Raw genomic sequence first — 11,306 nt, forward strand, 5'->3', positions numbered from 1 at the left:
TACATTTATTTAAATATTTTTAAAGTATAATTTAGTATATATTTTAATTAATTAGTTTTTTTACAATTTTAAATTATGTATGTTTTTTAAAGTGTTACTCTATGTAGTATTAATATTTTCTATGTAGTGTGAGTTAATATGCTTTATTGTGTATTAAAATTGTTTTAATAAATGATTTGAACTTTTATATGTAGTACTTTCAAAGCCCAATGCTTTCCCTGCTGTTGCTCAGACAGGAGTAGGAATAGTAAATTCATCCCCTCCAAAGTCCAACCCTTTCCCCTAAGGCTCCTTGAGGCCTTTGTCCACAGCAGCAGCTGTGAACAACATTGGAATGTTGGAGCTCAGGGCTTCTACCAGCCATTCTTAGCCTGGAGCTACTCCTTTGTCTTCAAAGGAGCTCCCAACATTCCAATGTCCTAATATAGCCTTAGAACCCATCATAGCGGGCTCTACTGGCCATTAAAGGCCCGCTCCAGTGTTAAAGGGAGCGTGCCTTTAATGACCGGTAGGGCTCTAAGGCTATTAGAACATTCTGCCAATAGAGGGCAGAACGTTCTAGTAAATAAAACAAAGTCCTCACGGAGCACGAGGGGATTAAAATACCCTCAGATACCGTGAGGCCTTTGTTCACAGCTTTTGCTGTGAACAAAGAGAACATTGGAATGTTGGCGCTCAGGCTTTTACCAGCCATAAGAAGCCCTGAGCACTCCATTGTCTGCCATGTAGCTCTCAACATTCCAATGTTCTTATCTTAAATCTAACCCTTCCAAAGTCCAGTGGTTTCCCTGCTTCCCTACTGTTGCTTAGATTGGAGTGGGAAAGGTAAACCTACCCCCTCTGAAGTCCAATGTTTTCCCTAGTGTTGCTTAGAGTGGATTTAAAATAGAAATTCTAACCCCTCTGAAGTACGACCCTTTCCCTACTGTTACTCAGACTAGAGTGTGAATAGTAAATCTAACCTCTCCAAAGGTCAATGCTTTTCCATACTTTTGCTTAGGAGGGAGAGGGAATAGTAAATCTAAACCCTCTGAAATCCAACTTTTTCCCTAATGTTGATTACAGTGGACTTTTACTGTTTATTATATTGTTGTTTATTGTTAGTATTTTTTAAATAGTTTTTGTGTTTAGAAATGTTTATGTTGTTTGTATAGAAATGTTTTTACTATATTTCTTTAGTTGATAAATGGTTTATATATAAAGGGCCTAATTATGAGTTTACAGGACGAGAACACCCGTCCGCCAAACTCCCGACAGTGTGGCCACCACTGTAGTGGCGACCTCCCCGCTGGACCTATTATGACTTTCCTTCTGGGCTGAAGGGCTGTAACCAAGGTTTCTGCCCGTCAGCTCAGTGGGAAAGTGGCAGCAGCATTGTTGCTGGCTCGTAATTGAGATGGCGGCCATGCTTCCACCCGCAGGGTGCACCGGCACAACCGACAGTGAGCATTGCAAAGGTGCTGGGCACCCTCGCGGTGGAGGTCTGGACCGTCCGACCGCCTCATTACAACCCTGGTGGTTGGGCCACCAGTTATATATGTTAAGTAAATTGGCATTGTTTTTAAATTTATTGCACAGTCTAAGAAAATACATTTTATTTTAATATGTTTGTTTTAATATTATATTTAGGTTATACATTTTCTGGTTTATAGATAAGTTTGTTCATTTTTTATTTAACTTGCTGTTAATACTGACAATTATAATATTTGAAAACAAAATTTCAATGTCACTATTAGTTGTAGTTAGGACCTAGTTTCCATTGAAAAAGCTTCTTTTTACTTGGCTATGGGCCTTATTACGAGTCTGGAGGGTGGCCTGACAGACCGCCAGCCCCATGAAGAGAAGACTGCCACGGGCCCGGAGGTATTCTCTCCAGGCCAATTAAGACTTTCCCACTGGGCTGATGGGTCGGAACTAAGGTTCCTGCCCAGTGGGAAAGGTGCAGTGGCATTGTTCCAAGCTCATAAAAGAGCAGGCTGCAATGCTGCTACATGCAGGGTGCACCAGCACCCTTGAAATGCGCACTGTCTGCCCAGCAGGTCCTGGGAGCATTACAGGGTTAAAAAATGAGGGAGGGCACACGAGGTCACCCTCTAATGATTTTACACCACTCCGGGATAATGCTTAATTAAAATGCAGAGGGGCCCGATACCCTGGGGACTACCACCTCCCTGGGGCTAAATATAAAATAATTGAATGGGGGGAGGGGTCCTGTGGAGCTGCCCTAGGGACTACCACCTCCCAAGGGCTATGTTTTCAAAGTATGTGGGGGGCGCATTGCCCCAGGGACCACTACCCCAGGGAACATACAATTTTAATAGGAGGGTCCTTTGGACCCTCCCTGGTCCCGGAGACTGCCGCCTTCCCGGGCCAATGTGTTACAAATATGCGGGAGAGGCTGCACAGCCTCCTGCACCATGGGAACCACTACCTTCCCGGGTCTTGCTGAAAGCGGAGTTTTCATCTCTGCCCGTAAACGTCGGCAGGAAAAGAGATGAAATGATTGCTTGGAGGGAGCTGCTATTTGCATCTGTTCCCTGCGGTGGAAGCAATGCCGGCTTCAACAGGAGATGGGAGCCGCTGGGACCGCGGGTACGTTGAGGTTCCCCCTGCAGTCGCCATACATCTTAACTAGATGCCATGGGTGGGGCCAGGGCACCAATGAACATGTGGGCGAGTCTTGGGGGATGTGGTCCCCGGACCAAAATTGTGTCCCCCCCTTCCTTTTCTAGATAACTTATTTGGCCCTGGAGAGGTTGTAGTCTCCCCCCTTATATCATTATAATGCAGCTCTGGGAGGTAGTGGTCCCCAGGGCCTATGGCCTCCCTGTTTCATTTTGTTATTGTGGCCCCAGGGAGGTGGTGGTTCCCGGGGGGGTCCACATGACTTTCCCCTCAAATGAATGATGTTGTTGCCCTGGGGAGGTGGTGGTCCACAGGGCCTGGGGTAATCTGTGCGAACCCCTCATATTTTTTAAAAATATTATTCTGTGGAGTTGGTGGTATCTGGGACCCACGGGGAGTCTGTGCGGCCCCTCCACATAATCATAAAATGTAGCCCTAGGCAGGTGGTGTGCCCTGGGGCAGAAAGATGCTCCTGCCCGGAGCCGGAATTTTTTTTTCCCTGCCCACACTCTCAGGCAAGGAAATGCTTTTATTGCTCTCACATTGCGGGAGCAAAAGAAAAAACTGCTCCAATTTGATTGGAGCAATGCCCGCTCATGCTGCACCCACAAAGGGTGCAAGCAGGGGATCTGGCAGGGTTGGGGGGACCCTGGACTTCCCCCAGCAGTCTCTAATTATGGACTAGCTGTGGGGGTGCCCCAAGTGGGCATTGGGGAACCCACCACAAAAAAACATACTGGGAGTAGTTATGGCAGACTTCAGGTGGGCACTGAGACATGTCAATGCCAGTGGTGCTGCAGGGGCTATGATGCACCCCCTTGCCCAAAAAACAAAACTTCTCTGGGAAGCCCCAGGTGGGCACCAGGGCTTCCTTAAACTAGAAAATAAATGCAGGCTCCTGCGCTGTGCCATAGGGCCACATGCAGGGAGCAGCAGGGCTGCCATGGTCCTTGGGCCCCACCACGTAGCTCACTATATAAAAAAACGAAACAGCAGGTATCCAGTGTGGGACTGGGACACCAAGAAAAAAATAAAACCAAAACGAGAATAATAAATGAGTGGCCACAACCGCTCTTTTGTTCTTCGCTTTTCCTTTAAGTAGCGCACCATAATGCCCTAGGAGGGTTATTTTTTTATATTGTTTTTGGAGATGTCCCTGGAAAGGGATGAATATCACCAATTTCTTTCTAATGTTGTGGGAGTCTGGCAGCCCTCTAGAAACACCAGAAAAAAAGTAAATCTCCTGGGTCATTGAAATCGTGACCCTAGGATAACTTAGCATATTTTTTAAAAGCATGTCCCGGGCTGGAGCTTTTGGTCTAGAGCTGGGTGTGCAAAGACCACCTATGGGCTGGCATCATTCTATGTTGTCTGAAGAAATATCACATAAAAGACATGCTTTTATGTAGTTGTTATTATAATAAACATTTAATTGTGTGCATTATTAAAATATACAATTTATTACAATTATTGTTAATTTTTGGAGAAAGATGATAGATCTACTTTATATACAGGGCGTAGGGTGTAGAGGGGAGAGGGTTTGGCTGCCTGTGCGAGGGCAGGGTGGCCGTGATGTGGCCAATTCCATGTTGCACTCAGCCAAAGGATGTGCACAGCTCAGGGTTTGTCTCTCTGTGGGGGCTGGCCATGGGCCCCGGCTGCTGTGTGCGGTAGGGGGTTGGCTTTAATTATAGTAATAGAATATTTGTTTATGTTAGAAAATCATATAGAAATTAACTGAAAAAACAAAACTTACAGTAAAGTTATAGTTAGGTGAAATACTCAGAAACAGCGCAAGGTTTTAAACTGCAAAAACCACAGAAATTCACCAGTTATAGTTACAGTTATCTCAAGTATCTATAACGCGTGTCCTACGGTATCTATAACTTGCCATGTACTACAAATTACCACACATATTACCATATTATGTCATTTTTGACATCTTTTATGACATAATTGATAATATAACTGCAACATTTGCAATTAAATTATTGATGTGAAAACTGTGCATGGTGAGTGCGGGAGTTATAGTTACCTTACGGCATGATTGCTGAACATTTCACCTTACTATAACATAACTTTAACCTTTGCCTGCTTCAGTGAAGATATATATATATATACGTATAATATATATATATATATATATATTATACGTATATATATATATATATTATACGTATATATATATATATGTCACTCTAACCCTGAAGGGGCTTTGTTTTGACCTATACAGGGTGCTCCCTTGTGTCTGGGTAAAGCTAAACCCCTCTGAAGAATTATAATGATAGCAAAACATGTATCAGGGGTTGCTTTTACTCATTCCAGGTTGGTTTGGTTGGTATTTTACCAGTCCAAAGCTATAATACTGTGCCTGGAGTGGTGAATGGCTTTTGACATTTTACAGCTCGACGAGGATGGCACTTTGTCAATCCTATGCTTAAAGATTTTGCTGTATAAATGGCAAAATACTTTTTCCCTATCTGACGCAGCATGACTAGCACTGTGCTGATCCTATGCTTAAAAACTTTGCTAGATAAACAGATATTTGTCTGAGGGGACAGCCACCTCCCCGGACTCCAATCACATGTAATGTGGTGGTGCCGCCCAGCCCTCCCGTAGCCTCTGGGACCACCACCTCCCTGGGGATTTAACTAAACACAATGTGGGGGCAGCCTGGCCCCCCTGCAGCCTGGGGGACCGCCACATCCCCGGGGCATTATTAAAATAGAATGCGGGGCTGCCTGGTCCCCATGCACCCTGGGGGACAGCCACCTCCCCGGGTCATTATTAAAATAGAATGCCGGGGGCTGCCCAGCCTCTCCCCCACCACCTGGGCTACCTCCCTGGGGCTCTATTAAAAGCAGGCGGACCCGGCCTACTCGCAGCCCCGTGGAGCACTACCTTCCCGGGGCATTATTAAAATAGAATGTGGGGGGCTGCCCTGTCCCCCTGCAGCCCGGAGGACTGTGACCTCCTTGGGGCTTGAAGTAAATGTAATGCAGGGGGACCAACCAGCCACTGCACGCCTCGGGACCACCACCTCCCAAGGGCATTATTAAACCAGAATGCGGCCTGCAGCCTGGGGGACCACCACCTCCCTGGGTTATTATTAAAATAGAATGCAGGGGGCTGTATGACCCCCACTACAGCCCCGGAGACCGCCATCTCCCTGGGGCTTTATTAAAATAGAAGACAGGGGCTGCGCAGCGCTGGGGACCACCACCTCCCCAGGGCTTTAAGTAAAAGAATGAAGAGGGTCCACAGCGGTCCCCCGGCCCCAGGCACCTACACCTCCCTGGGGTTATTTCCAAGTTGGAGCGGGGCCACCATCGAAGAGCTATTACTGGACCTTGGAACTGCCAGCCCTCAGGGCTGGCTCCTGAAATGTCCCAGGGTACCCACCCTAGGACACAGCTGTTTGCTGTGAGCTCCCGCCAAGTCAGAGCAAACACTCTGCTTGCATAAAGTGAGAGCTGTCAAACAGCTCTCACTTGATGCAAGTGGAGGTTTCCTCTGTTTCACTGTCTGTGGAGATGCAGGCAGGGAAACAGAGGAAACTGCTCTCACAAAGAGGGAGCTGCTTTTACAGCTTTCTCTCTGTGACATTGATGCTGGCTCCCACAGGATTTGGGGAGCTGGCTGGGGAGGATTTAGGGAGCTGGCTGGCTGACAGGATTTGGCCTTTAGGCTCCATCCGCAGTCCCCAATATTGTGACTAGGGTGCCTTGGGGGGGGCAAGAGGTCACGTGGCCAGGCCCCGGGAGAAGGAGTCGCTGGGGCCAAGGTAAGCCCTGGGGAGGGACGCCATGTGGCCCCTCCTGCCCCCCAAAAAATAAATATTTAGGTTGCTCCCTGGAGCATGGGGTCCCTAGGGCTGACAACGGCCTGGGGAAGGGGGCTGCTCTGCCTTCCTCCCCTCCCCCCAAAAACATTTATGCTGAGCTCCGGGGCATGAGGTCCTCTGTGCTGAGATCAGCCTGGGAAGGGGGTCTACATGGCCCCCCTCTTAAAAAAAAAGTTTAGAAAGCCAGGCCCTGGGGGATGTGGTCCTAGGGCTGAAATCGTCCAGGGGAATGTGTCATGTGAAAATGCAGCTAACTACAACTGTGCATGGCCAAAGACCGCACCAACCAAGCAGGAGGAGGTATCGCCATCGTCTTCAAAGACTCCATCAGCGTCACCACCTCCACCGAAGACACCCCTCTCGCCGCTGAACACCTGCATTTTCAGATTCGCACCGACCCGAGGACCACCCTCAGAGGATCCCTCGTCTACCGTCCTCCCGGACCACGCGCCCCTTTCAGCGACGCCATCGCCGACTTCATCTCCCCGCACGCCCTCGCCTCACCGGACTACATCCTCCTAGGCGACCTCAACTTCCATCTGGAACAAAACAACGACCCCAACACCACCACCCTGCTCGACAACCTCGCCAACCTCGGCCTCAAACAACTGGTGAACACCGCCACCCACATCGCCGGACACACGCTCGACCCTATCTTCTCCGCCAGCAAACACGTCTTCTTCAGCCACACCTCCGCCCTACACTGGACCGACCACAGCTGCGTCCACTTCACATTCCGACGCGAGACCCGCCACCTCCGCACTCAACCTATCCCTCATCGACAGTGGAACAAGATCCCTGAAGAGCAACTCTTCTCCACACTAGCCGCCAACCAACCCACCCTCACCACCGACCCCAACGACGCACCCCTCAAACTCACAAACTGGATCTCCAACTGCGCAGACAACCTTGCTCCCCTCAAACGCACGCATCGACAGACCAACACCAAAAATCCTCTCTGGTTCTCTGACACCCTCAAAGAATCAAAGAAAACTTGTTGCGCCCTTGAGAAGGCCTGGCGCAAGGACCACACCGCTGACAACATGAACGCCCTCAAGAACGCTACCCGCGAACACCACCACCTGATCCGCGCTACCAAAAGGAACTTCTTCACCGACAGACTGGACAAAAACAGCCACAACAGCAGAGAACTCTTCAGCATCGTCAAGGAGTTCTCCAACCCCAGCGCCAACGCCAACGCCGTCACGCCCTCACAGGATCTGTGTGAATCCCTCGCCACTTTCTTCCATCGCAAGATCAGCGACTTCCACGACAGCTTCGGACACCAGACCCAACCAAACACCACCGAACCCGCATCCCCGGCCATCACCCTCAACAACTGGACCCACATCAACACGGAAGAAACCAAATCCATCATGAACTTTATCCACTCCGGTGCCCCTTCGGACCCTTGCCCTCACTTCATCTTTAACAAAGCCGACGACATCATCGCCCCGCACCTCCAGACCGTCATCAACTCTTCTTTTTCTTCTGCTACCTTCCCCGAATGCTGGAAACACGCCGAAGTCAACGCCCTACTAAAGAAACCTACGGCTGACCCGAGCGACCTGAAAAACTTCCGCCCCATCTCTCTTCTGCCTTTCCCAGCCAAAGTAATAGAGAAGACCATCAACAAACAGCTGACCACCTTCCTGGAAGACAACAACCTGCTCGACCCCTCACAAACCGGATTCCGAACCAACCACAACACTGAAACCGCCCTCATCTCAGTCACAGACGACATCAGAACCCTGATGGACAACGGTGAAACAGTCGCCCTCATTCTCCTCGACCTCTCGGCTGCCTTTGACACCGTCTGTCACTGCACCCTAATCACCCGCCTCCGCTCCACCGGGATCCAAGGCCAGGCCCTGGACTGGATCGCCTCCTTCCTCGCAAACCGTTCACAAAGAGTTTACCTCCCTCCGTTTCGCTCAGAACCCACTGAGATCATCTGCGGCGTACCTCAAGGCTCATCACTCAGCCCGACACTCTTCAATGTCTACATGAGCCCCCTCGCCAACATCGTACGCAAGCACGACATCATCATCACCTCCTACGCCGACGACACCCAACTTATACTCTCCCTCACCAAGGACCCCGCCAGCGCCAAGACCAACCTACAAGAGGGTATGAAGGACGTCGCAGATTGGATGAGGCTCAGCCGCCTAAAGCTGAACTCGGAAAAAACGGAAGTCCTCATCCTCGGCAACACCCCGTCCGCCTGGGACGACTCCTGGTGGCCCACAGCCCTCGGCACCGCACCGCACCGACCCCCACAGACCACGCCCGCAACCTCGGCTTCATCTTGGACCCTCTTCTCACCATGACTAAGCAAGTCAACGCTGTGTCCTCCGCCTGCTTCCTCACCCTCCGCATGCTCCGTAAGATCTTCCGCTGGATCCCCGCCGAAACCAGAAAAACCGTGACCCACGCCCTCGTCACGAGCCGCCTGGACTACGGCAACACCCTCTACGCAGGGACCACAGCCAAACTCCAAAATCGCCTGCAACGCATTCAAAACGCCTCGGCCCGCCTCATCCTAGACGTACCCCGCAGCAGCCACATCTCCGCACACCTGAGACACCTGCATTGGCTCCCAGTCAGCAAAAGGATCACCTTCCGACTTCTCACCCACGCACACAAAGCCCTCCACGACAAGGGACCGGAATACCTCAACAGACGCCTCAGCTTCTACGTCCCCACCCGCCACCTGCGCTCCTCTGGCCTCGCTCTTGCTGTCGTCCCTCGCATCCGCCGCTCCACAGCGGGTGGGAGGTCTTTCTCCTTCCTGGCGGCCAAGACCTGGAACTCCCTCCCCACCAGCCTCAGGACCACCCAGGACCACTCCGCTTTCCGGAGACTCCTAAAGACCTGGCTGTTCGAGCAGCAATAACCCCCCCTTTTTTCCCCTAGCACCTTGAGACCCGCACGGGTGAGTAGCGCGCTTTATAAATGTTAATGATTTTATTTGATTTGTGTAGGGTGGGAATGGGTGGTAGGGGTGTTGGCCGCAGGGATTGGGTACGGGCCAGACCCTGCGGCCAACCCCGCTGTGCATAGCCAAAGGCCAAGCACAGCATGGAGTTGGGTGGTTATAGCGGTTGGCCTCAGGGCCAGGCCCTGCAGCCAATTCCTGCTGCGCATGGCCAAAGGCGCGTGCACCGTGGGGTTTGGTGGTTATGGGGTTGGACCCAGGGCCGGGCCACAGGCCAGGCCTTCCAGCCAACCCCCAATGTGGGGTTAGGTGGTTAGAAGGCTCGGCCACAGGGACTGGCCTTGGGCCAGGCCATGTGGCAAACCACCGCTAAGCACGGCCAAAGGCTATGTGCGGGTGTAGTTGGATTAACGTATAAAAAAACAAAGAGATTCACTGGGACGTTATAGTTAGGAAATATAATTTTTTTTAAAGTTAGAAATTCAATTAAAAAACCAAAGGTTACAGGGACGTTATGGTTAGCCTCACATTTTAAACATACAAAACCATAGAAATTCAACAGTTAAAGTTATAGTTATTTCAAGTAACTATAACTTGCGCCCTCGACACGCACTGCTAATTCCCCCACAAATTACAGCACTTATGATATTTCTGGTAACATCAGTGATAATGTCATTTGCAACGACTGCAATAAAAATACTGATCAGATAACTGTACAAGGCGGGCATGTGAGTTATAGTTATCTTAGGGTGTGAGTTATTGTTATTTGAAATAGCTCTACCTATAACTGGTGAATGACTATGGTTTGGTACGTTTAAAATGTGAGCCTCCTATAACGTCCATTTAACCTTTGTTTTTTTAAATTAATTTCTAAGGTTTTTTTTAATTCTATTTCCTAACTATAACCTCCATGTAACCTTTGTGTTTTTCAGTGGAAAAAACATATCTATATATACACACACAGCCCCACACACGCACATAGATATAACAATATTTCAATTTCAAAAATACTTTCAATTATTAAATAAAAATAATATTATATCTAAAGAGTTCATTTTTTTAAATACACTACTTTAAATTCGATAGACAATTTATTTTTGTCTATTGTTGGTCGATAGTCTTATAAACAATATTTTTGACACACATTTTGTATTCCAATGCTTTTGTTTACAATATTCTGTTAGTGATCCCACCGAATACTTCCCTGCCCCCACCTACAAAGCACACCCGCGGATTACTCACCTCTTGTTCTCGTGTATCCAACCTTTCGTTTTCAGATGGCTCTGCACTTCCTAATGACTAACTTCTCACCACCGTCTGTTCCCTCACACTAGTCTATCTTCAGCCTATTTATACTCTGGCTCCCACCGAAGCTGGTTAACCACGTCCAACAAACACTATGGGTATCACCAGAATCCAAAGAATAGACGCCGCTTGCTTTCCGTTGTTTCGCATAGGTTTCGTTTCTGCGATTTGTACGTCAGTTAGAGGTGCATCTGGGGGCCCCACCCTGTTTCCATGACAGTATGTGCCGAGCGCACAGATCTGCCCTGCCATGGGCGAAAAGGTTCTGGGCTGATGGCACGCCACCTCTGAGAGGAGCGCAGGTGAATATGAAGATAATGGTCACAGGCGCATGCATACACACACAACTAGAGGGCGGTGCATTCGCCCTCATTGACCATGGCAGATGTGTGAGCATATGCACCAAAAGGTGAGAGGTGTACGTACGGTCACGAGCCACCAGAGCTGTGTGAATGCGCACTTGATATTCATGATCATACTGACTTGGGTACCCACTCACAAGATATCCATCAGAAGTGCATGTAGACACAGCAAAAGACCATGCTTAGAAGCGTGTATAAAAAACAGAAATATCACAACCAGAGATTGCGAAAC

At 49.2% G+C, this 11,306-nt stretch overlaps 1 protein-coding gene across 1 annotated transcript in view; it reads right to left on the reverse strand.

The window, feature by feature from the left end:
- The window catches only part of LOC138245781 (galectin-3-binding protein-like), a 46,275-nt gene extending 35,364 nt beyond the window's left edge, over positions 1-10,911 (reverse strand). Inside the window, exon 1 of the mRNA XM_069199678.1 lies at positions 10,650-10,911. The gene's annotated coding sequence lies outside the window, so the exon portion shown is untranslated. The remainder of the gene's footprint in view (positions 1-10,649) is intronic.
- Between the last annotated feature and the right edge of the window lie 395 nt (positions 10,912-11,306).

This window comes from Pleurodeles waltl, chromosome 7 (genome assembly GCF_031143425.1).
Source record: "Pleurodeles waltl isolate 20211129_DDA chromosome 7, aPleWal1.hap1.20221129, whole genome shotgun sequence".
In the NCBI taxonomy this organism is placed as follows: domain Eukaryota; kingdom Metazoa; phylum Chordata; class Amphibia; order Caudata; family Salamandridae; genus Pleurodeles; species Pleurodeles waltl.